At 35.6% G+C, this 23,015-nt stretch overlaps 1 pseudogene; it reads right to left on the reverse strand.

Moving 5' to 3' along the window:
* Nucleotides 1–220: 220 nt before the first annotated feature.
* Nucleotides 221–359, reverse strand: LOC148093437 (small nucleolar RNA SNORA44; annotated as a pseudogene).
* Between the last annotated feature and the right edge of the window lie 22,656 nt (nt 360–23,015).

Raw genomic sequence — 23,015 nt, forward strand, 5'->3', positions numbered from 1 at the left:
AAGAAAAATAGTGCTATGAGAAGATCAAATATAATGATGCTTAGTTAATGTGCATTAATTACTGTGTGTTTATAAACAGCCACAATTTAAGTTAGACAGGCCAATATCAAGCATGAAAAACATTGTATTTTATACATATAAATAAATATATATACACATACATGTATGTATATGTGTATGTATACACACACACAAACACACACATATATATATACGTATATATAATAGGAAAGGCGAGTGACAGCTGCAGGTATTATGCTGACCAGAGCTGTCAAAGTCTCTCCAGGTTGCTCTCTCATGCAGTTGGAGATCCCATGGCTACACATCATATTTTCTTAAGGGTCGTTTTGGCAATACTGTTTATATATTTTACCTGTAATTTCACCTTTTTTGGTTTAAATTAGTAAGAAAAGAAAAAATATATTTGAAAACTTATTTGTAAAATTTATTTTTAAATGAAAGTAATAAATTCACATACTTTAAAAAAACAAATTTATTGAGATATAATTTATATATACCTCATGCCTCAGCCATTTAAAGTATATAATTCCATAGTTTATGGTACATTTACAGAGTTGGAAAAACCTTCATTCTAATATTATATGTCCCTTCTCAATATTCTTTGCTGCCTTTATCACCTTTCACAACTTTTCAATATCAGAAAGCTCTTGAGTTACCTTAACACATCTGTTTTAAGATACCCTTGGAAAGCCCTCAGAATTAGGGTTCTCCAGAAGAACCAAGTGGGTACATGTAGATATATAAGACAATTTATTGCAGGAATTGGCTCATGTGGTTACTGTGGAGGCCAGGTCACATGATCTGCTGTCTGCAAGCTGGAGAGCCAAGACAGTGGTGTCATTTAGTCCCAGACCAAAGTCCTGAGAACCCGGGGAGCCAGTGGTATAAGTCTGAGCCCAAAGGCTGGAGAACTGTGGGGTGGGCTGATGGTGTAAGTCTAGGTCCCAGTCTGAAGGCCCAAGAACCAGAGTGCCCTTGTCTGGGGGCAGGAGAAAATGGATGTCCCAGTTCAAACAAAATTGCAGATTCTCCCTTTCTCTGCCATTTTGTTCTATTTAGTTTCTCAACAGTTTGGGTGATGCCCACTTGCATTCCTCAAGGTGATCTCCTTTGCTGAGCCTACTCATTTAAATGCTAATCTTCTCCAGAAGCACCCTCAAAGAAACACTCAGAAACAATGTTTTACCAGCTCTCTGGGCATCCCTTTAGCTCAGTCAAGTTGAAACATAACATTAACCTTTATGGAACCAAACTCTAGGTCATTTATCATAAGACAATGATTCCTTGATCTGAAAAAGAAAGTTCATGATAAACTATAACCTGTCTTTTTAGACCAGCGTTTTCCAAGACCTCAGCTATTTCTTTCCCATCTCTCAATGTCCCAGTGTGCAATGTGAAATATTTGTGTATAACACCACTGTCAATTATGTTGGCACTAAAAGAAGAGTAAAGTAACCGTCCTTGAGAAGCAAGAATTAGTTCATACTAACAAATCATGGTAGTAATTTTAATATTGGCTATTCTCCTTTCCCTAGATCTGGGAAATATATAATGTTTTTGTTATTGAACAGTCAGCAGGATAAGATTAGAAACTAACCTCTCTGATTTTTAGTATTTCTATTTTTATAGCATTATTTTCAGAATGAAATGTGTCTTGAAAAACTCAAGTGTATAGAACCAGGTATGAGTTTGGTTGAGTCAATCTGAAATCCTATTGTTTAACTTGTCTTGTGCTTTGGTATCAGATTATACAATCTGAATCTCTGTTGCACTGACAGAAAGTAAGATAAAAAATTCGAGCAGGAAACATTGTCTATTTCTTTCAGCTGCTTAATGACATAAAAATGAAAAGATAGTAGGTGAAAGCCTCCTGGACTCATTCTATTAGATGAAGCAACTTAACAGAGAGAAAAGCAATCACTTTAAGGCAAAGATGAACTTCTTTCAGCAAGTTTGATAAATTGTTATCATTCCGGGCAATTTGAGATAATACAGTCTCCGTGTCTGAATGGCGTCATTACGAGATATGTTGTGAGCTCTCGGGAAATCCAGAGATCAGTCACCCAGAACTGGCTGGATCCATACCTATTTATTTGTACCTGGGATAAAAATCACAACAGCAATGAGAACAACAGAGATTAAAAATAACAACAGAAAAGAAAAAATAAGGGATATTAAATAATGAATACAGATGCTCAGTTTCTGGCTTTTAACCAGTGTAATGTTCAAATCCATAAATATAAACAAAAGTCATTGTGAGGTTTACCTTTATATAGCCTATGGTATAAAATCAGAATGTAAAAAAAAATATTTAAATGGTATGTTTATAATTTAAAATACAAATTAACTTGAATCAAAAGTTTTTTATAATTTTTTATTCAAATTAATCTGGATTTCAATATATATTTTTTAATTTAGGAAGTTCCTTAATAGATTATGTCAAAGGTAAGAATAAAGAGGGAAGAGCATGGAATTTATGTCTAACATATTTTTTCTCTATTTCTAATGGGTGAGTAGGTGAGGGTGAGGTGTAAAGAATTTAGTTTTCTCTGGATAGAGATACTATATGAAAGCGTGCATTAGTCGCTGTGATATTTGGTTCATAGAAAAACAAAGATACTTGGTTTACAAAAAAAACAAAGTAATATCATTTCACTACCCAGAGATATTTTTCATATGTGGTAAATGAAAAACAAAAGAAAACAGAAAACCATCATCCATTACAAATGGGAACCCTAAATACTGCATTATGACTTTATTTCCCATGCATAACTTTCTCTAATGGTTGTAGAAAATTTTAGAGAAAAGATATTATGCTCATAAAGAATCTGTTTCACTTGCTGGAACAGACTCAATCTTCTCCTTACATGGGGCAACCAAGTTTAAATGTTTCATCAGCAATTCGATCTAATTCAACAACAGCTAAACTCATTGTCGCCCTCCCAGTAGTCCTGATCCATCTTCATGCTCCCTGTTTTGTTTAATGGTATCATCACTCACCCAATCAACAATTTCAAGATCTTGAACTCTTTATTAATTTTCCTCCTCTCATCATGTCAGCAAATCCTGTTGGTTTTCTCCTGACACAGAATTTAACTTTATTTTTCCACCAAAACAGCAATATCGGGGCCAATGTATTTGCACTGTCATAGTGTTTTCTTATAAACCTAACTTATTTTAAAATAGCCCGTTGTCAAAAGTTCACAGAAACACATGGATATGATACCACACTCAGGAGAGTGGTTGCCTTTGGGGAGAAAAGAAGAAGGTGTGGTCAGGGACAGGTACCAGGGGCCTCAGCTGTCGGGTGTGTTTTCACTTTTTAATCTGGGTGATGGAGACACAGGTGTTAATTTTGTTAGTCTTTAAACTTTTTGTGTGATTGAAATATTATACAACACATTTAAAAATAATTTTTAACAAGAGTGAATAATTGGGCCAACTTCTCAGTGTAATGCATCACCTAGATTCTTCTCTAGAACACTTATACTCCAGAAAACCACTAGAACTATGTGGTCCAACAGCCACTTGTGGTTATTGAACAATTAAAATGTGACTAATCCAAATTGATATATGCTGTTAGTATAAAATGCACACCAGATTTCAAGACTTAATTCAAAAAAATACCTCATTAATATTTTTATACTGATTACATGTTGAAATGATATTATTTTGGATATATTGAGTTAAATAAAATATATTGGTAAATTTTAAAAAGCATCCCTTTTTCTAATTTACTCTTAGTGTTGCTGCTTCAGCAAAATTTTTCTATTTTATCTGTAAAAATGACTGTATTTGTTAAGGTTGAAACTCAACTGTGTGTCACAGAACCTATAATAACACTTGCTTAGTGAGTACAGATGTTTCTTTTTCTCCCATAAAGGGCTTGTCTGATGGCTTTTCTCAGCTCCAGGCACCATTTGCCCCACCCCTCATCTTTTTTGTCCACCAACCTTGCATCACGGGCGATGACTTGCTGTTGTAACCATGGTGCAAGCTGAGGATGGAGGAAGAGATTAAAGATTAAGGACACATCACTTTAGCTCATAGTTCATTTGTTAAATCTTAGTTATATGGGCATACTTATGTTCACAGGTGATTGTGTGGTTATACCAGCCTTGAGAATGTGCCACTTGAAATTCCCTTCAAGAGAGAAATGTGGTGAAGTGATGGTCTCCACCAGCCACGCAGTTGGGAACCACCACCGTGCTCGGTCTGAGGCTGTGCGCTTCCCAGGTTTAGCGGAGAGGGTGTCCTGGAGCCAGGCCCTTCCTGCCCAGCATAGGACTTCTCTAGCAGGCAGCCTTTGCCCTGGGGTTCTCTGTCACCCTGGCTAAATATTTCTTAGAGCTGCACTGCGGTCTGAAGCTCTTCCTACTCAGTTCCCCTCCCAGCCCTTCTCTCTTTATTGATGTCAGAACTGAACCTCCACCTCAAGGCTCCCTCTGCCACTCACGTTTCCTTTCCTCTTTATCCTTGATGGGCATATCCCCAATAAATCTTTGCATGGAAGATTCCTCTTGTCATCTGTTGTTGCTTATTTTATTAAAACAATCTAATTGAGGTATAATTTGCATAAAATAAGATGTATTCTTTTACCATAGTCAAGACATAAAACATTTTCTTCACCACTGTGGTCTTCTGAAGTCAACACTGACTTTCCTGCCCCCACCAGTAGCCATTAGTAGTCTGCTTTCTGTCGCCGTAGCCTAGTTTAGCACAGTTCTCAACCTGAACACTGTGGACATTTGGGCTCAGAAATTCCTTTGCTATGGGGACTGATCTCTAGGATGTTGAGCAGCACCTTAGCCTGTACTGATTAGATGCCAGGAGCATATGCCAACTTATGACAAACCTAAAATGTTTTCAGATATTTCCAAATGTCCCCTGGCAGCAAAATCACCCAAGTTGAGCATTCCAGAATTTCATGTAAATGAATCACACAGTATGTACTCTTTTGTGTTTGGCTCCCTTTGTTTAGCACAGCTTTGAGGAATCATCTCTGTTCCTTTTTACAGCTGAGTCTTAGTCCATTGTATGAATGTACTATGACTTATTTATGCATTCACCTGTTGATGGGCATGGAGGTTGTTTTTACTGTTGGAACATTATGAATGTCTGTTATAAACATCCATTTACAGATCTGCATGGACATCTGTTGTCATTTTCTTTTAAGAGAACTGAAATAGGCTGGCAACCTTAAGTCAGGACTTCTAATATGATAATGAAGGAGAGACCGATACTGGGGAGCCATCAGCTAACTATGCTAAAAGTAACAGGTTTTCAATAGTTTCCTAGAACCTACAATAAAGTTTTAGAAAAATACCTTCAGATGAAAACTAATTATTGGAGCAGTAACACTTTTATGATGCAAGAAAAAAGTTATTCTTACCAACACTGAATATCAGCACATAAATAGCTCGGCTTTGAGAACCTCTTGGGCGTGTATGACATGAAATAAAGAAAAGCGTTCTAAGTAAATGAACTCTAATACCAAGTAGGCATCAATTCAAATGTCAAGTCTGCAACTGACTACATGTGGGACCTTGAACAAGTCAGTAAATTTCCCTAAACCTCTTGTTCTGGATCCATTAAAAGTGGGTATGAATAAGTCTCCTCTGTTATATGTTATTATAAAGTACAGTGAGGTAATCAAGACGGCGAAAGTCGCAGCAGAGTGCCAGCCCGAGGGCGAATTTCTCCCCCTCTTGCCTCTCCTCTTCTCCCCCTCACTATTGCTATTGTATTGTTGCTGTTGTTGTTGTTACTATTATTATCTGAAGCATCCTGATCTGTTTCCTTATTTTGAAAACCCCAGCGTCTGGGGGAATGGCCCCCATGCATTTGGCCTCTGTATAATTAGTGGAATAAAATTATGTTTGAACCTTTGTGAGAAGTTTGGGAGAACCCCCAGACATACCTAAAAACAGCAGCTTCGTTGAGGTTCCTAAAGTTGTGCATTAGGAAGTGTGAACAGGAACTGGCTAAATGGGGTTTGTCATTTGTCATATATAATTACCCCCAATTTGTTGTACAGGCTGTAATTGTCTTTGAACACTTAAATTACTTTTTTGATTGGTGTGAATTTGGTTGAAACACACTTTTTAAAAATCTCATCATCGGCATCCCTGAATAAAAGCGACAGGGCAGCCTCGAAAGAACTCCCTGCTAGTTGAGTGGGACTGTGCATGGGCAGAGCTGATACCAGCATGAAATAAAAGAGACAAGACATTCCTCGGGTAAGGTAGCTCATATATTACTCTCATGTTAAATGAGACTAATACTAATTCATAGATTGTCGTGGTGATTAAATTATATGTGTAATCTGTTTATTGTCATGTCTCTTACATGGTAAGTGACATTGAAGTGTCTGCTCCTTGGGCGACATGCTAGGCAGAATTTGAGACAATGTGTTCTGTACAATTTTATGGGTTGTATATGCTAATAAAATGGTCAAACTCTCTCTTGACAATTTCCAGACAAAGAAGGGCTCCACAAATAATCATATAGGAATATCCCTTCCCTTCTCTCTAACGTGTGAGGGGACTGGTATGCTTGGATTGAGCAGTAGTCCTTGTGTTGTTACAATTACCTAGTTAGGAATGTGCCAGCAAATAAATGTACACCGTTGTAAAGGCATTACAGAAGCCGCATAGTGTCAGTCCTGCAGTTGTTTTCTAGCCATGTGTTACTAAACTCTGGAGAGGAGAGATTTTAATGGGGGCTAGACCACGACCCGGAGATGTTACCACTGTGGCAGTTCCTTGAGGCAAAAAGAGAAGGCAAATGATAGCAACTCTCCAGGGCCTTGAGCTCAAAGCCATCTGTGTCTTCAACCTGAAGCTCACTGCTAAAGAGCAACTGGACAAGCATTTGATAACATGGGAGGCAACCAGAAATAATTTGATACATCGGCAAATACACATCAGAAGAAATCATAACACTTATTTTTCTGTTTCAGGAAAATTAATGGAGATACATACATTGACAGTGTGCAGCTCAATGAATTTTCACCCAGTGAAGGATGTATTTCCTTTTAAAAACACTTGGAAAATAAGAAACTACTTTGAAATTAGAAAAAATTATAAATCCATATATGACTAATTTGGCAACTATGTATGGAGCATTGGGTATAGTAGCTTTGAAACCTTTAGAGAAACACTCAAAATGGATTTTGCATTATAACATGCTATGAGCATATATAGCCCCAAAGCCATTATGGAGAGTTGTGGGAACAACATGTTGGCATTAAAGTTTTATTTCAGAGATTATAAAAAATAATATAAAAAGACCTTATTTTTATATTCTTAATATTCAGAACTATGCATTCACCTCAGCTGAATATGTTATAAAATAACTAAGAGAAACAACAAATACAACTGTTTCATCCAACTGTAAATCGTGTTCTGAATAATTTAAACATTATTTTAACTAACCTGTGTCTTTTGTAGTGGTAAGTATTATCAAGCAGTACAGCACAGTACACTATAATGTTATAACCGTCAACTTAGGGTTATTCATTCGATGATGAAAGCAACATGCAATGAGTTGGATATTTAATTCAAGGAGTCAAAACTTCCAAATATAAACAGAACAATGCTGAAGCACTTGAATTTTACTTAAATTGAGTAGCATTGCAGTTAATATAAATGAGTACTAATTGGTCATTAACCTTGAGATTGGGTAGATAGAGGTTTGACTACACAGAGCCTATTGCTCCTGAGCTGTCAAGTGTTACTGATGCCCTTCTGCTGCTTAGTGAAATTTAGAGTATAGATTCCTATTTCTAAACTCTGATGTGGTTTGGGATTTAGTTACCTTGGAGACCGCCTCTCTACCCTGGCAGGAAAAAAAGGATTACTTGAGGGTTCCTGTTGTTTCCAGCTCGGAACAATTGAGAAAATAACAGAATTCCTTTTGAAATATACTCGTGGTTCAAACTCTGTACTATAAAATGCATTGGGAATAGGAACTCTGCCTCATCGACAGCGATGTGCCTCTATTAATGTAACGGCCTCCACATACCGAATGCATATTCTGTGGCTGGCACTATCCCTAGGCTTTACAGAGATCGTCTCAATCCTACCCAGAAAAACAAACCACTAAGGCAGGACTATGGCCTTCTCCTTTAAATATGAGAAAACAACTTGGTGGACACATATTTCCAGGGAATACGCTTTCCATCTATTCCAGAGCATGTTCTCATCATTTTCTTTCCTGACCGTCTGTGTGCTTCAGAGAGAGAGCTTACCCTGGTTGTCATAAAGTGTGAATGAAGATATATATGTGGAATACGTATTTGGATAGTCAAAGAGCTTGTCATATTGGATTTTTGTAGTAGTCGACCATCCATATTTCATATTCCCCCTTTCATTTCCCTACTAGAAACTGAACCCATTTTCCGCAAATATCCACCCATTCTCTGAAGCTTATATAACTTAGTAGAGTCTAAGTGGGCTCTGTTTAGTCTAAGTAAGTCACAATATTTATTGTTCTACCTGTCAGTAATGAGCAGGATAATTGATGGGATTTATTCAGAACTATGAGTTGAGAGCTCTGCAGAGGGCTTCTGGGAAAGTGCCTCTTTGCTCTTTAGCAAAGAACCTTAGACTAGGAGTAGCCTCTGACGCTGATGGGTACTGGCAGTCACCGTGTAGCCCTGGGGCAATGAGTCTCAGCATAAAGCTGCCCTGAGGACAGTAGAGTTAAAGACATGAACCCAACGACGCTGATGATCTCATTAAGTCATGTATATATTCAATGAGCTCAGAAATCTGCATAACTCCCAGTTCTTTGAAATAATAAATGTTCTCATTGTTTTAGCTTGTTTATACAAGACTTCCTATTAATTAAGCCAATTCATTCTGAATAATATAGTCTTAATTCTCATTAAGCTCTTCTGGGAAACCTAGAGAGCGCTTGTGGAGATTCTATATAGGACCGTTTTCCAGGAGTATCTGCACTTGTCCCATATATCAGGCATCTCTGTGGCCCATTCTTACACAACCCTAAGTGCTTTTACTTCATTTTGTCACCTTTCTGATGACTCCATGTAAAACAGAATGGTCTGTACATGTCTGACCCTATTTCTGGACTATTTAAACACTTAGCCATGTGACCAGGTTTCCTTGAAGAGCAAAAAATTATACAGGGCACTTATTTTAATGACTGGGCAGCTCATGACAGAATATTCTCTTTCATTTGGTTTTGTCAATAGGGAGAGTTGAGTGCTCATAATGGAAATGATATAACATTTTTTCATGCTTGAGAATAGTAATGCTTTTAAATATTTCTTCTAAAATACTGTGTATAATAAATGACTAGAATTCAACCCTACGCATAAATTTTAATTTTTATACTTGGTTTTATTTTGTCTTTTGCTTTTGGAAATAATTACAGTATTTAAAATATATATATATATATCTTTATTGATTTTAGAGAGGGAGAGGGAGAGAGAGAGAGAGACATCAATGATGGGAGACTCATTGATCGGCTGCCTCCTGCACGCCCCCCACTGGGGACTGAGCCTGTAACCCAGGCATGTGTCCTCACCAGAATTGAACCTCTATCTCATGGATCTTAGGTCAATGCTCAACTGCTGAGCGACGCCGGCCAGGCTATGAATGCAGTATTTTTATACAAAATCAGATCATTCAATAAAAATATTATTTGAATGTCTATCTTGAGCAAGATGCTTATGCATTTCAGGTTTAGTACTGAGTATTTATTGCGGAATTTGGTTCCTGTCATCATGGAGCTTACACAGTAGTGAGGAGAGAAACATAACATAAAATCTCACAATGCCATATTTTTATGATAAACACTATCCAACAAATGTAGAGTATTTTATAAGAACATGGAAGTGAGGAAGAAAATGTGTTTTGCATTAAGAAAAATCCTTTCAGAGGGACTAATGCTTCTGAAGTTTGAGGGAATTGTAGAGAATGGGCTTTTCTGGAAGAAGAAACATCCTACATATATGTCAAAATGTGGGAAAGAGTTTTCTGCACTAGAGAAACTGGAGGAAAGATATGGTGCCTGCAAGAAACATGAAAGTGCACAAGATCATGGAAAGAAATAGGAAAGAACTGCATTGTGCAAAATCTTGGATTATAGCAGTAATGATGTGACAATAGGAGATTTGTTAGGAACATAATAACCACTCTATATATTGAAAAACTATCTGATATAGGGAACTAAAGTTTCACAGAATATTATTCTTAGTTACCCAAACAGTATAACTCAACATCATTTGTTTAATAAATTTATAAATAATAAATTGTCTGGAGTACGTAGGAGTAGAATATACTCAAAGGAACACCTAGGTTTCTGATGTGTGTAACCGGATAGGAGAGGTGGAGGAATGGTTGAAACAAAGAAATCAAGTGTTTAATTTTGAGAAAAGAAAAAAAAAATGAAATAAGATGTAATAATTAGAATGGAGAACAGACATAATAGTCTCACGTGTGGATGCATTTTGGTCTAAGGGAAAATTCCAAAAGAGGAAGCTAAAATAAATACAATAAAGTGATGATAATTAAAATTTGTATATCTCCTTTAAAATAAGGTCTACAAACATGTTCCATAAATAGGAAGAAAGTAAATATTTTAGGCTTTGGGGTAATAGGATCTCTGTGGAAATCTGCCAGGAAGTAGAACTGCCCTATACATAAATAAAAAAGACAAAGCTCCACAGATGAATTGAAAATTTATTATAAAGTAGTATCTGGAAGTCTATTTCAATAAATTTGAAGACACAATAAACAAATTTCTTGTAAAAATAATAATCTTGACTTAAAGTCAGTTTGAAAGTAAAGAAAAAATGAACTATCCAAACAAGAAAGTATGGTGATGGATGTTAACTAGACTTTTTGTGGTGATCATTTTGCAGTTTATACAAATATTGAATTGTTGCACTGTACTTGTGAAGCTAATATATGTCAATTATACCTCAGTAAAAATAAAGAAATAGCAGTTACATTTATTTCTATACAAAACCAATGAACTATCACAATAAAAAAAGGAGTAAAATAGGAATAAACTTAACCAGAGGTGAGACACTTGTACGTTGAAAATTATTCAAATAAAAACATAAAATAGACACAAATGGACAGAAATTCAGTGTTCATGTACTGGAAACATTAACATTTATGTTTTTATATATACTATGCTGTAATATAATATAATATAATATAATGTGACATAGTGTGATAATATAATATGGTATATGATATACAATGTATGAGAGCGTAATATGTTATGGCAGAGTAGGATTTATTGCAAGATGAAAAAGTTAGCTCAGCTTCAGGAATACTATCAATGCATATTATTATAGCCATAAAATAAAACATAAATACCTTTCTCTAATATGCAGGCAGATTTCTTGGTAGCATTTAAAAATCATTTATAATAAAACGTCTAAGCAAAATGGAAATTGTTATAAAAATCATTTTAAATTTTAATAGTAAGTATCATTTTAGATAAGGGAACTCTAAACTCTTTACCAAGGAAGAACCAAGTGTGAAACGGAGAGGATGTCACTTTATTATGCACTATTGCTGTATGTTTTCTGTTACAGTCAATAAGATAAGAAGTAGTCTTTATAAATGTAGAAAATGAAGAGATAAATCCTTTTGATATGAGTTTTATAACTACAAAAACTAAAAGACTCAAATAAATTCTTAAAAATATATAAGGGGCCTAGGGAAATTGAATGGATAAAAAAATAATTTGTAACAAGGTCTTTCCTAATAGAAGTAGTGATAGGACTTTAAAAAATCTAACCCAATAGAAAAATCCATTTAACACAATATAAGACTTTGGAATAAACTTAAAGGACAAGTATCTGACTTTTATGAAGAAAGCAATAGAGTTTTATTGAAAGGCATAAAACAAGACCAGAACAAAGGGAAGGAACATACCGTATTATTTGATAGAAACATATAAGTTTATAAAAATGTCAATTTCCCCCCAATATAATATTAGAAATTCAATGCAATTCCAATTTGAAATCAGTTTTTAGAGTTATACTGTGACCTTAATGCCAATGTGAATGTTTTTCTTTGCTTGGTTTTTTGTTTGTTTGTTTTGTTTACAAACTGGGAACTGTTTACTAGTTGTGACAAGAAGCTTATGCCCATAGGAAGCGTGAGTAGATGGAGGGAACTGTCCGGTGCTGACAATGTTGGTGGGAGATGGAGAGTGGACTTGACAAAACACCAAGAGGCAGGAAAAGTTTTCTGAATATTGGGTCAACATCTACCATGTGCCTCATGGGAACCAGACTCCAGGACCCAGGCCATGGGGAAGGGGGCAGACAGGGTTGCGTCTAAAAGTCAAGATCTTTACCTCCAGAGTCCCTACCTTTAGTTCCTCTCGTGGAGTATGATCAGATGTGGTAGGAACATAACTTTCTTTGTGATCTACATTCAAGTGTTGTTCCCTCTGTGATCTTATAAGAGGCCTCCAGTCCTTTGTCTGGCACTCTGACCAATCACCACTAGCCATGAAAATTATTTTAAAAGAACAATTATATGGGATCGTCTATATTTTAACATGTAATCTAGTTTAAAACAACAAACAAAATGGTTTATATGAAGCCAAAATATATGCTGTAACTGTCCCCAGGCCATAGAAAAATAGTAAAAATATATAATAAAGAAAGATCAATGAAATTTTAAAAAATCAATATAAATGAAATTAACAAAGTTGTTTTTTTGTGTAGAAAAATTGACAGGATCGATAGACTCCTAACATAAATGTTTAAGAAAAGAGAGGGGCGAAGAGGTGAGGGAGAGAGAAAGAGAGAAACACCAGTCCTAGGAAGTCAAAGTATCTATCACTGCAATTCTGCAGATCGGAAGATGCCCAGAGCCTACAACGAAACAGAAACCAAAGAAGACTATGTTTTGAGAAAAATCAACCACTGAGATTTTTGGTAGGATATCGATAGTGGACTGATCCTTAGATTTGGCAAAACAGGGCCTGTTGGGATTCTCCAGAGTCCTCTTAGTAGAGGAAAAATAGAGATGCCAGACTATAGTTAGTTAAATAGTTGTATGGGCGATGGTTTGAAGAAATTTTATACTTAGCTAGCTCATTCAAGAAGTTTGGTTGTGGAGTAGAAGAGAATACAGTCTACCTGGAAGGGATATACAGTCAGTATGAATTGTTTCATGTTTTCTTTTTTTTTCTTTTAAAATAAAAATATGTTTACACATCTACAAGGAAATTGGCCTGTGGAACAATAGTATTCTTTCCCCTGCTCTATAAAACACATATGGAGATAAATAAAATGATGTCAGTTTGTTTTGATCATCTGAAAACCTTGCTGCAAAGAACCAATAATCTTGGTTAAATGTAAAATATAATGTTATTTTGTTTGTGTATGCTCATCTTTCTTTCAATAATAAGAGGACTCTTAAGGATTTATAATTGTAGCTTATTGATAATAGCATTCACAATGGAACTGACAGCCAGTTAGTCAAGGATCTGTTGAATTAAGAAAAACTGCAATTTACATGTTGTAAACAAAATGAAAGGGGGGAAAAAGACCATTAGCTAAGAGATAAAAAGATTAAACATCTTGTAGGTAACTGACCTTTGTTTCAAATGAATGCATTTATGTACATGCAGATATATTTAAGAGTGGTTAATGTATTTTGAATTCAATGGATAAAATGGCCAAAAGTAGATAATTATGCTGTTCTTTTTGGTAGGCACTCATTGTCAGTTTTAATGCTTTGCCACTGTATCATGCCTTAGGCAAATACTCTCCGTGTTCATGAATATTGGAGAGAGCAAGTCATAAATCTGTGAACTAAACATAAGCATCTTTCAAGCTGTCTGGCCTCTTGCAGTGTTTGCAAAGCTTAACATATATTTTAATCTGTGCACTGCTGGTTTTATTTGCTGCCTTCCATCTTTCTGTCCATCTCCCTGCCTCCTGTCTTTCCATCGATCCATCATTTTTTCCAATTAAGGGCAAGCTAGATGAGAGACATGACAGGCACTCACTGCCCAATGCCACGGATTCTAAGTAGAAGTAATTACTGTGTGTGAAACTGAAGCGGCGCCCGGTGCCGTCGCCACAGGCCGCCACCACGGTGGCTTGCTCGCCGAGTAACAGACGTGGGGATGAAGTGAAGGGGGATACTGAAAGCAGCCTCAGAAATGAGTACTTTAGAGAATCCTTTTTATTTTTACCAGCTGAAAGTAAAATTAATGTTTCTATGAAGTTATAATTGAGGAAATCATTTAATAATAGATACGGGTATACTCTGAACAGTGCAGCCCTAGATAGGGAGATTTTTTGAGAAAATGCTATGGGTTTTATGTGCAGAAATATCCTTGATTTTTTTTCCTTTTTTTAAATACATCTTTATTGATTTCAGAGAGAGGAAAGGAGACAGAGAGAGAGAGACAGAAACATCAATGATGAGAGAGTCATTGATCAGCTGCCCCCTGCATGCCCCCAACTGGGGAACAAGCCTGCAACCCGGGCATGTGCCCTGACCAGGAATCGAACCCTGACTGCCTGGATCCTAGGTCGATGCTCAACTGCTGAGCCACGCCCGGCAGGGCTTGATTTTTTTTCTTGTCATAAGACTTGTCATTAGAAATAAGAAAACAGTAGCTTGCAGCTGAGCCATGATAATATCTATTTAACCATAAGTACAGAGTGGATTATGTATAAAATATTAGGCAGGCATATGCACATAATTTGTACATACCACCATAGATGATTTATATATATTTAGAAAGTTCAGAAGGTATTTTTCTTTTTATAACTGTTTTATAGAAGATTTTTAATCCAATGTATTAATCTATAGCTCTTTAAAATGAAAACAGTGAGATTCAAAACAAAAATGCAACCAGATTGTAATGAGCAACATCATAATATCACAATAGACTGTGAGCAATCAGTTTACTTGTTCTGATAGGACATAATCTGTAATGTGATTTTTGTAAAGAAGCAGGAGTTTCAACTTTTTACAATGATATAATAGCTGTCCGATGCCAAGATCGTTGTCTGTAATACAGCTCACCCAGTTACGGGGCCTGGGATTTGCCTTGGGGCAAGGACCGGTGTTGTGTGTGGGGCAGGAATGTACAAGGGGAATCTAACACATAACATAACACCAGAAAAAAGCCGGCCGCTCAGAACTAACAAGGTCATGTCAAAAGGTCCCGAGAGTCAGCTTAAATAGAAGCATGTAGGCCAATGATAAGATAGTTGAAACTTAAACAAGCAAAAACCAGACTATATTGTTGATTAAAACTCTTTAAATGTAGATAATGCATTCATGAAGATACTCACAGAAAGAAAAAAGTAACATCAAAATGACAAAATCCTTAGAGTTTCCCAAAGCATCAACTCGTTACCTTGAATATGGGTAATGGTAAATAAATGCACATATTACTATCTTTCTGGTAGGAACTGCATTTTAGAATAAATAGCTTTGAGGGTCACTGTTCCTAAAAATGGATTTTACATCATAAATGAAGAATAAATGATCAAATTTAAATAACTTTTTTTGCTCTCTATGTTGAAAAAACTGATTTAGGCAATAGTCGTGATGGCTTGTGCCACTGTGTTATGGTAGAATGTTAATGGGAAGTATTATAATGAAGGACTTATGTCACCACTAGAATGCATTAATCAGTCTTGGTATCAGAAACCGGTTACTGTGAGGTAATTAAGCTCAGTAGCAAGTTTCTTCATGTGCATGTGCTACTTCCAAGCCTTGCGAGGGGCCAGAGCAACAAACGATGTTTGAAGTAATTAGTTAGGCTTTATGAGTTTTAGGGTTTTTGTGTGTGTGCATGTGTGTGTGTGATTTCTTTACTATTTCTGACTAAATACTCATGATGTTTGTAACTTTTTTTTTGGTAATTTTGTATGATTTTTGTTAAAGAAGGCGCTTCAAATTGTAAAAGCTTTAGGCCTCACATAATCTCAACTTATTCTTGATTAGAATCACTAGACCTGAGACAAATAACCATAACATGTTTTTCAGGTTATGTAATATGATCCCCCCCAAAATCTACACAGTGTTCTTGCCAAAATGTTTGAGGCTCAATCCTTTGTAACTAAAATATTCAGAAAATATAGAGAACAGAGGAAAAGTTTAAACTACTCCATAAGGAAGCAATCAATGAAATCCAATATGTGGAGTATACTGTAGAATAATTGACTGTTTTTTTAAAAAAATTGAATGGAAAAACAAAAAATTAGAATGGAGGATTTTGCATATTTTTTTAAATTCTGATGTGCCCCAAAACTATAAAAATATATCATTTTTAGGGAATAGGTGAAATTGATTATGGATTGAATATTGCATAATATTTATAAATCATTACATTTGTAGCATGTGATAATGTTATTGTGTTTATGTAAGAAATGTTTTCTTTTAAATTATTTTTGCGATTCATACTAACTTTAAAATTGTTTGTTTTAAAGAACATATACTCAGGGATACATTTAAAACATGTGTTTGTTAAAACTGGCAAAAGAATTCATAAGTCACTGGCCAGCCCTGTGTAGTTTGCTGACCGTAATCTTTACCATGTAAGTGAGTTTGATTTTCAAGAGCTCTAGGCTTCCTTTTGCACTCGGTGGAGGCTAATGGCAGGACTACACTTAACATAGGTGTGCCTATGAATTGCAGTGGAGGGCGCCTCAGTAATGGTAGTTGTGATTGGTGTGGAACATCATTCCAGATCTATTCCTTTTCCATTACCTTTCAATTAAGCCTTATCATGTGACTTGCTATGACTAACAAAATATGAACAGAAGTATTATATGCATTTCCAGTTGGAAATTCTGAAATCCAGATGCAGATTTCCATGTAGCCTTCTCCCTACTGCAGTGGTTGTGGAAATATGTTAAGTTTGAGCCTCTATCATTCTAGATTTCTGAGTGACAGTTACAAACAGGAAGCCCCTGCAGTATCACAATACAAATGTTTAATTGGTAAGAAACACATCTAGGTTGTGTTACGCCGAGGAGATCTTGTGATTGTAAATTGTTAATATAATTTAATCCATCCTGCTTGATATTAGATTAATAATTGTGTAATTTTAAAATTTGCGTGAATTATAAATTATAATTTGCCTATACCTGAAGCAATGATTAAAGGAGTTCTCTACTAAAGGGCCTGGTCAGGTTTGCATCTGCACAGGTTTAGTGATGAAGCATTTTGGAAAGCCGAGTCTTTGTGAAGCAGATATAAGCAATATGACATAGGCTTTCTTAGCTCAGACAGCCCAAACTTGGTGTTTACTTGGAATAGCATAAAACTATGTTTATGCAATTCCTGTAACTTCTATTTAAATCCCAGTCATGGAGCATGACAATTATGGATTACAGTGCATATATTATAATGCTAATTTTAACACTGAGGCACATCAAAATAAAGTGGCTTTCCTATATGCATGTAAGAAAATGAAAGATGAACCAGTCATTTCCCTTCCCTCTGCCTATCCAGAAAGATCAGCCCAATTATAAACCGTAGTACTTTTTTATTATAGCTCTAATTCACTTTATTCAAATACAAAAATGCCAAACTATCATGTAAATCTATAAACATAACATAAATTCTAAAAAAATAAGATCAAAGCATAAGTTGTGTTGTGCATATTGCTAATTCATGTAGTCCATTTCATTATAATGTATACTTGACTTTACAGTATTTAACTTACAAACTGTTATCATTAACACTTAAAAAAAAAAATACAACCCAAACCTAGTATTGAATATCCACAGCATGCCAGCTAGGTTTCTGAATTTTATGTACACGATCAGTCTGTGAAACACAGCATTCGTCATCTTAGATTATGTGCAAAAAACACTGAGAGTATCTTATTACATATTCTTTGCTCCAGGTATAGACAAATGATAATGACAAGCTGTAAACCCAAACACTGTATTTAACAGCCTGTTAGAATAGGTTGAACACTGAGAGTGAAACATTTATTGATAAAACTTCTGACTCATGTTGTGTTGGGGAATGAATGACAGAGGGAAGCTACTCCTGACAATCAGCACACACCAGGGAAAACAAACAGTGAATATCTTTGCCACCTTTGTCACCTCCTATTTGCTTTACACTTGCCATTGGCTTCAGTGAATAGTATCTGGGTTCCAACAAATCTCTGCGGGGGTTTCTCTCCTCTGCTCTGCTCGGCACTTCCGCCGCTAACACATCTGCTGGAACCGTCAGCTATAATAAGTGTACATTTTGATTCTTAAGAGGAGGTGCGAGTTGAGTGCAGCCAGCACCAAAGCCAATACACAACACAGTTTTAACACATTTTTCAAATCCCATTTTAGGAATATTTGTCCCTGAGATCCGTGTATGTGAAGTCTTTAGAAAAGTCTTAAACATTTGCTCGAGACACTGATATTTTACTGGCTTCAAGGATAAGGGATGTGATTATCCAGGGTGAGTCAGTGAGTGCCAGTTTAGGCAGAGGCTGGGAATATCAATGATGTTATGCTTTAATTCAAGTAAATACATTATCTGAGTTATTTTTTCTTAACAAAGTATGTGTTTATTAATTTTTTCACAGTGCTTATGTATAGTGTTTTTATTTTTCAGCCTCCACTTATTTCCAGTTACTTAAGTCAATGCCCTTTCCCCCCAAACTCTTACCTTCTAAATAATTTTTTTAAAATTTGCATATATATTGCCCTAGCTGGTTTTGCTCAGTGGTTAGAGCGAAGGCCTGCAGACTGAAAGGTCCCGGGTTTGATTCCGGCCAAGGGCACACACCTCAGTTGCAATGGAAAAAGTGGCCTAGGGTGAGAATTAAAAAAAAAAAAATTGCATATATTAGGGTTCATTGTCTGTGCTATAAATCTTTATGGGTTTTAACAAATGCACAATATCACATATTCAGCACTATAATATCATACAGCATAGCTTCACTGCCCTGAAAATCCTGTTCTCATATGTAACACTTTCCTATCCCCAGATTATTTTCAGCATATTTTTATGTTTGTCATCTGTGTCTTTTTAATGAGATTATCAGACATTTTGCCCATTAAATTTTTTTTATTATTGAGTTTTAAATTTGTTATATTTTGTGTATAGTACCTTTATCAGCTATGTGTTGTGTTTTTCAAATAGTTTATCCCAGTATATGGATCATCTTTCTACTCCCTTAAAAGTTTCTTTTATAGCATAAACCCTTTTTATTTCAATAAAACCCAATTTACCAAGTTTTTCCTGCATGGAATGTGCTTTTGGTATTGTGTCAAAAATTAAAAAAAATTATCACCAAATTCAAGATCATGTAGATTTTCCCTTATTTTACCTTTGTAGTGATACCTTCACCATCTTCTTGTTTGCAAGCTTTTCTGACCATTGCAATTCAGTACGAGCTCCCAAATACAAATATTTTTAGCCTCTTGTTTAATCACTAATTGTTGATTTCTCAGTCTGAACAAGATTCAATCTAAATGTAAAGGACTTTCTAACAAAAGTTCCGTGTTTTTTAAAGACAATAAAATTTTACAAGGAGAACATTTATATTGCCAAGTGAAAAGCCTTTGTTTGTTTATTTTTACATTAGTTTTGTTAAAATTTTTGTAGGCAGTTGTAGTGTATGTGTAAAACATTTATAAGGTTTAAAGGCTTCCACTTAGTTTTTTCCAATTTTATTGAGAACTAATTGCCAGGCACCACCGTATAAGTTTAAGGTGTACAGTGTGATTTTTTATTTACCTGTATTGTGAAATGATTACCGCATTAGCTTCAGCTAACACCCATCATCTCATATATATGCAATAAGAAGAAAAGAAAAATTTTAAAAAATTGTTCTTTTTGTGATGAGAACCTTTAGGATTTACTCTTCTAACAACTTTCCTATATATCATACAGCAATTTTAACTATTATGAATTTTTATATGAATTTCTCTCAACTGAAATAAAATTTAACAAATTTCTAGACATGCGCTGTTCACACAACTTGAAATCCACATGTCCTTTATGTTAACTCTCATTTCCAAAAGGGTTTAAGATAGGAACACATTCAGACACTTTGGTTTTGATATTTGTCATATACTGTAGATAAATACACATAATAGGCAAAAATTGCAGAAACCAGTGTATTCAGTACCCCAGGAATCTCAAACTAGAAGGAAATAGGGAACATGATCACATGAAGAAATAATGTGGAAGGAAAACACAGGCATTTTATTAATGATCCTAGAATCATCCTCTCTCCCATTATGACTTTAATAGTTTTAATATAATTTCATCTAATGATACTTGATTTTCTCAGTGACTATAGAACAACCTCATAAATGATTTATGACTTAACTTTACTAATCCAGACAGAAAATTCTATTCCTATAACCCTTAAGTTCCTTGTGAAACACTATTTAAAGCAAGAATAACAAAGGTGGAAAATTCCTACCACATAGTAACATGAAGGTGCTCAAAATATGTTTGTTGAATAAGTTATAAAATGATTATGAAAAGTTGGCAGAGCGTAAAAAGACAGAGATACCAAAATGTGACTCAATCAGCACATTTTGAGTCCAGATTGACAAGAATATAAATATTTGCTAAAGATTGTTAAGTACTTGCTATGTTTCAACCTTTATCTAAGTATCTTACTACATTCATTTGTTTATTACTCCTAACGCCCTTATGAAATAGCTGTACTTTGTAAGATATTTGTTACTTCTAATTAGCACTTGGTTTCTATAAAATCGGTGTGTATTTCTGAGTTTGATGACAACCCCATATGCAATTAAAATATTCATACCCATTGCATTGAATTGAGGATTTCAGGGGCCGATCAAGGAAAAGATAGATGCCACAAGGTGGCAGTAACACACAGGGCTTTTATTTCAGCGCTTGGACAGGTTGTAAGCGAGGCCTCACCGCAGAAGGATTTTTAGACCCCATAGCTCAGGTCCACCATTCAGAAGGGAAAGAGGGCACAGGAATTACGGGAGAGAGAACTGGAGAGGAGGCTTAAGTGTCCGGGTGATCACCCAGCAGGAGGCTGGGAGTTTCTGGGTCAGAGAGCTCGAAGTCAGCGGTGGCCTGGGGTCTTGAATGGTCCCTGGGTTTATCTGTTTATGGGCGGCAGATGTTGGTACAGTTAGTTTCATGGGGTATGCGAAGCAGGCCAGCGTCTCAATGGCTAACAACAGGCTTATTTGGGCTATATTTAAGGCAAATGGAAAAGTGAAAATCTGAGTTTGTTATTTTTGAACCAACAGTCCTAGACTGCCGTGAAGAAGGAAGTCGCACAGGGACCACAATATATACACAGGGGACATCTTTGGCTCATTTGTGTAATGTGATATAACAATTTCTATTCATTCTTAACTATACAAAATAAAACATACATATTGCTGATTTTAAGTTACTTGCATAAATATATGTAATATTACATAAGCTGTACTTTTAAGAACACACACTCATGTGCAAACCCTAAAAATATCAAGTACCTGAATGTCCTATACGTGCTGTTATTTAACAACTTTTGCGTAGGAGATTTCTTTCCTGTGCTTTGTGGGTTTAGGCAATTGTATTCGTCTGCTAGGGCTGCCACAACAAAATTAACAAAATACTACATAGCAACATACCACAGACTGGGCGATTTAAACAATAGACGTTTATTTTCTCACAGTCCGGGGGCTGGAAGTCCGCAGTCGAGGTAGAGGCAGGTCTGGTTTCTCCCTGACCCCTGTCCTTGACTTGCTGTCTTCCCTCTGTGTCCTCATGCGACTTTGTCTCTGGTGTCCCTTCTAATGGTAGCGATCCTATTGTCACTTTACCTCTGTGGTCTTCCTTCCCCAAATCCCAAACTCTAGACTAATAATAAAACATCAGGCAATGCTTAATTTAGGGATTTCCTAAAAAAAATTCCTGAATAGTTTTCAAAACTGTCAAGGTGATCAAAATCAGGGAAATACGAGAATGTGTCACAGCTGAAAGGAGCGTAAGGAACATGACGGCAACATTTAATGTGACATCCTTGATGAGTCCCTGGGAAAGAAAAAGCACATTACGTAAGAATTAAGTAAGTCTGAGTAAAGTGTGGCCTTTAGTTAACGTATCAATTTGGGTGTATTAATTGTGACAAATGTATCATACTAATATATAATGTTATGATAGAGGCTACTAGATATGAAGTATGTGGGAACTTTCTATACCCTCCTCACATTTACATTTTTTTTTGGTAAATCTCACACTGTTCTAAAAATAAAGTTTACTAGTAAATATATAATCTGTAATTTAAAAAAATCTCCTAGTTCGAATGACTTAATAACAGAATTGTGGTGTTCTGTGGGCTCCTGGAAATAAACACATACACAATGAAGTATGTACAAAATGAATGGGACTAAAGCACATATTGTTTTTGAAACAAAGAAACAAATTTATAAATATTCACAGTTGTTATGTTTGTCTACATAGAAAATTCAGTCTGTATTTTTTCTTTTTAAAATTATCTAAATTTTTGAAATATTTAGACAGAGTCAAAATAAAGAGGCAAAAGAAGATAAAGGTAAAAGCAGACGTTTTAAAAACAGATCATATCAAATGGCACAAGAATGTGAGGTCACCTGTCTGAGGTAATGCAGGTGGTGAAATTTTCGTTAGCTTTTTGATGCGAAGGTTTACATTGATTATTGAATGTTTCCCAGCTTTGAACACCTGGGATAAACCCTCCTTGGTTGTCATGTATAATTCTTTCTAGACATCTTTTGATTTGCTGTGTTATAATTTTGATTAGGATTTTTGCATCTACTCATAAGAGACACTGATCTGTAGCTTTCTTGTAGTGTCGTCATCTGGTTTTGGTACTGGGGTAAATTTGGTCTCGTAGAATGAGTGAGGAAGCCTTCCCTCTGCTTCTGTTTTTCTGGAGATTAAAGAGATTTGGGATCAGCTTTCTTAAATGCTTGGTGGAGTTCAGTGAAAAAATCTCAACCTAATGCTTTCTATTTCTTTCTATTCAATTATTAT

This window comes from Miniopterus natalensis, chromosome 3 (assembly GCF_054644295.1).
Source record: "Miniopterus natalensis isolate mMinNat1 chromosome 3, mMinNat1.hap1, whole genome shotgun sequence".
Classification (NCBI taxonomy): Eukaryota; Metazoa; Chordata; class Mammalia; order Chiroptera; family Miniopteridae; genus Miniopterus; species Miniopterus natalensis.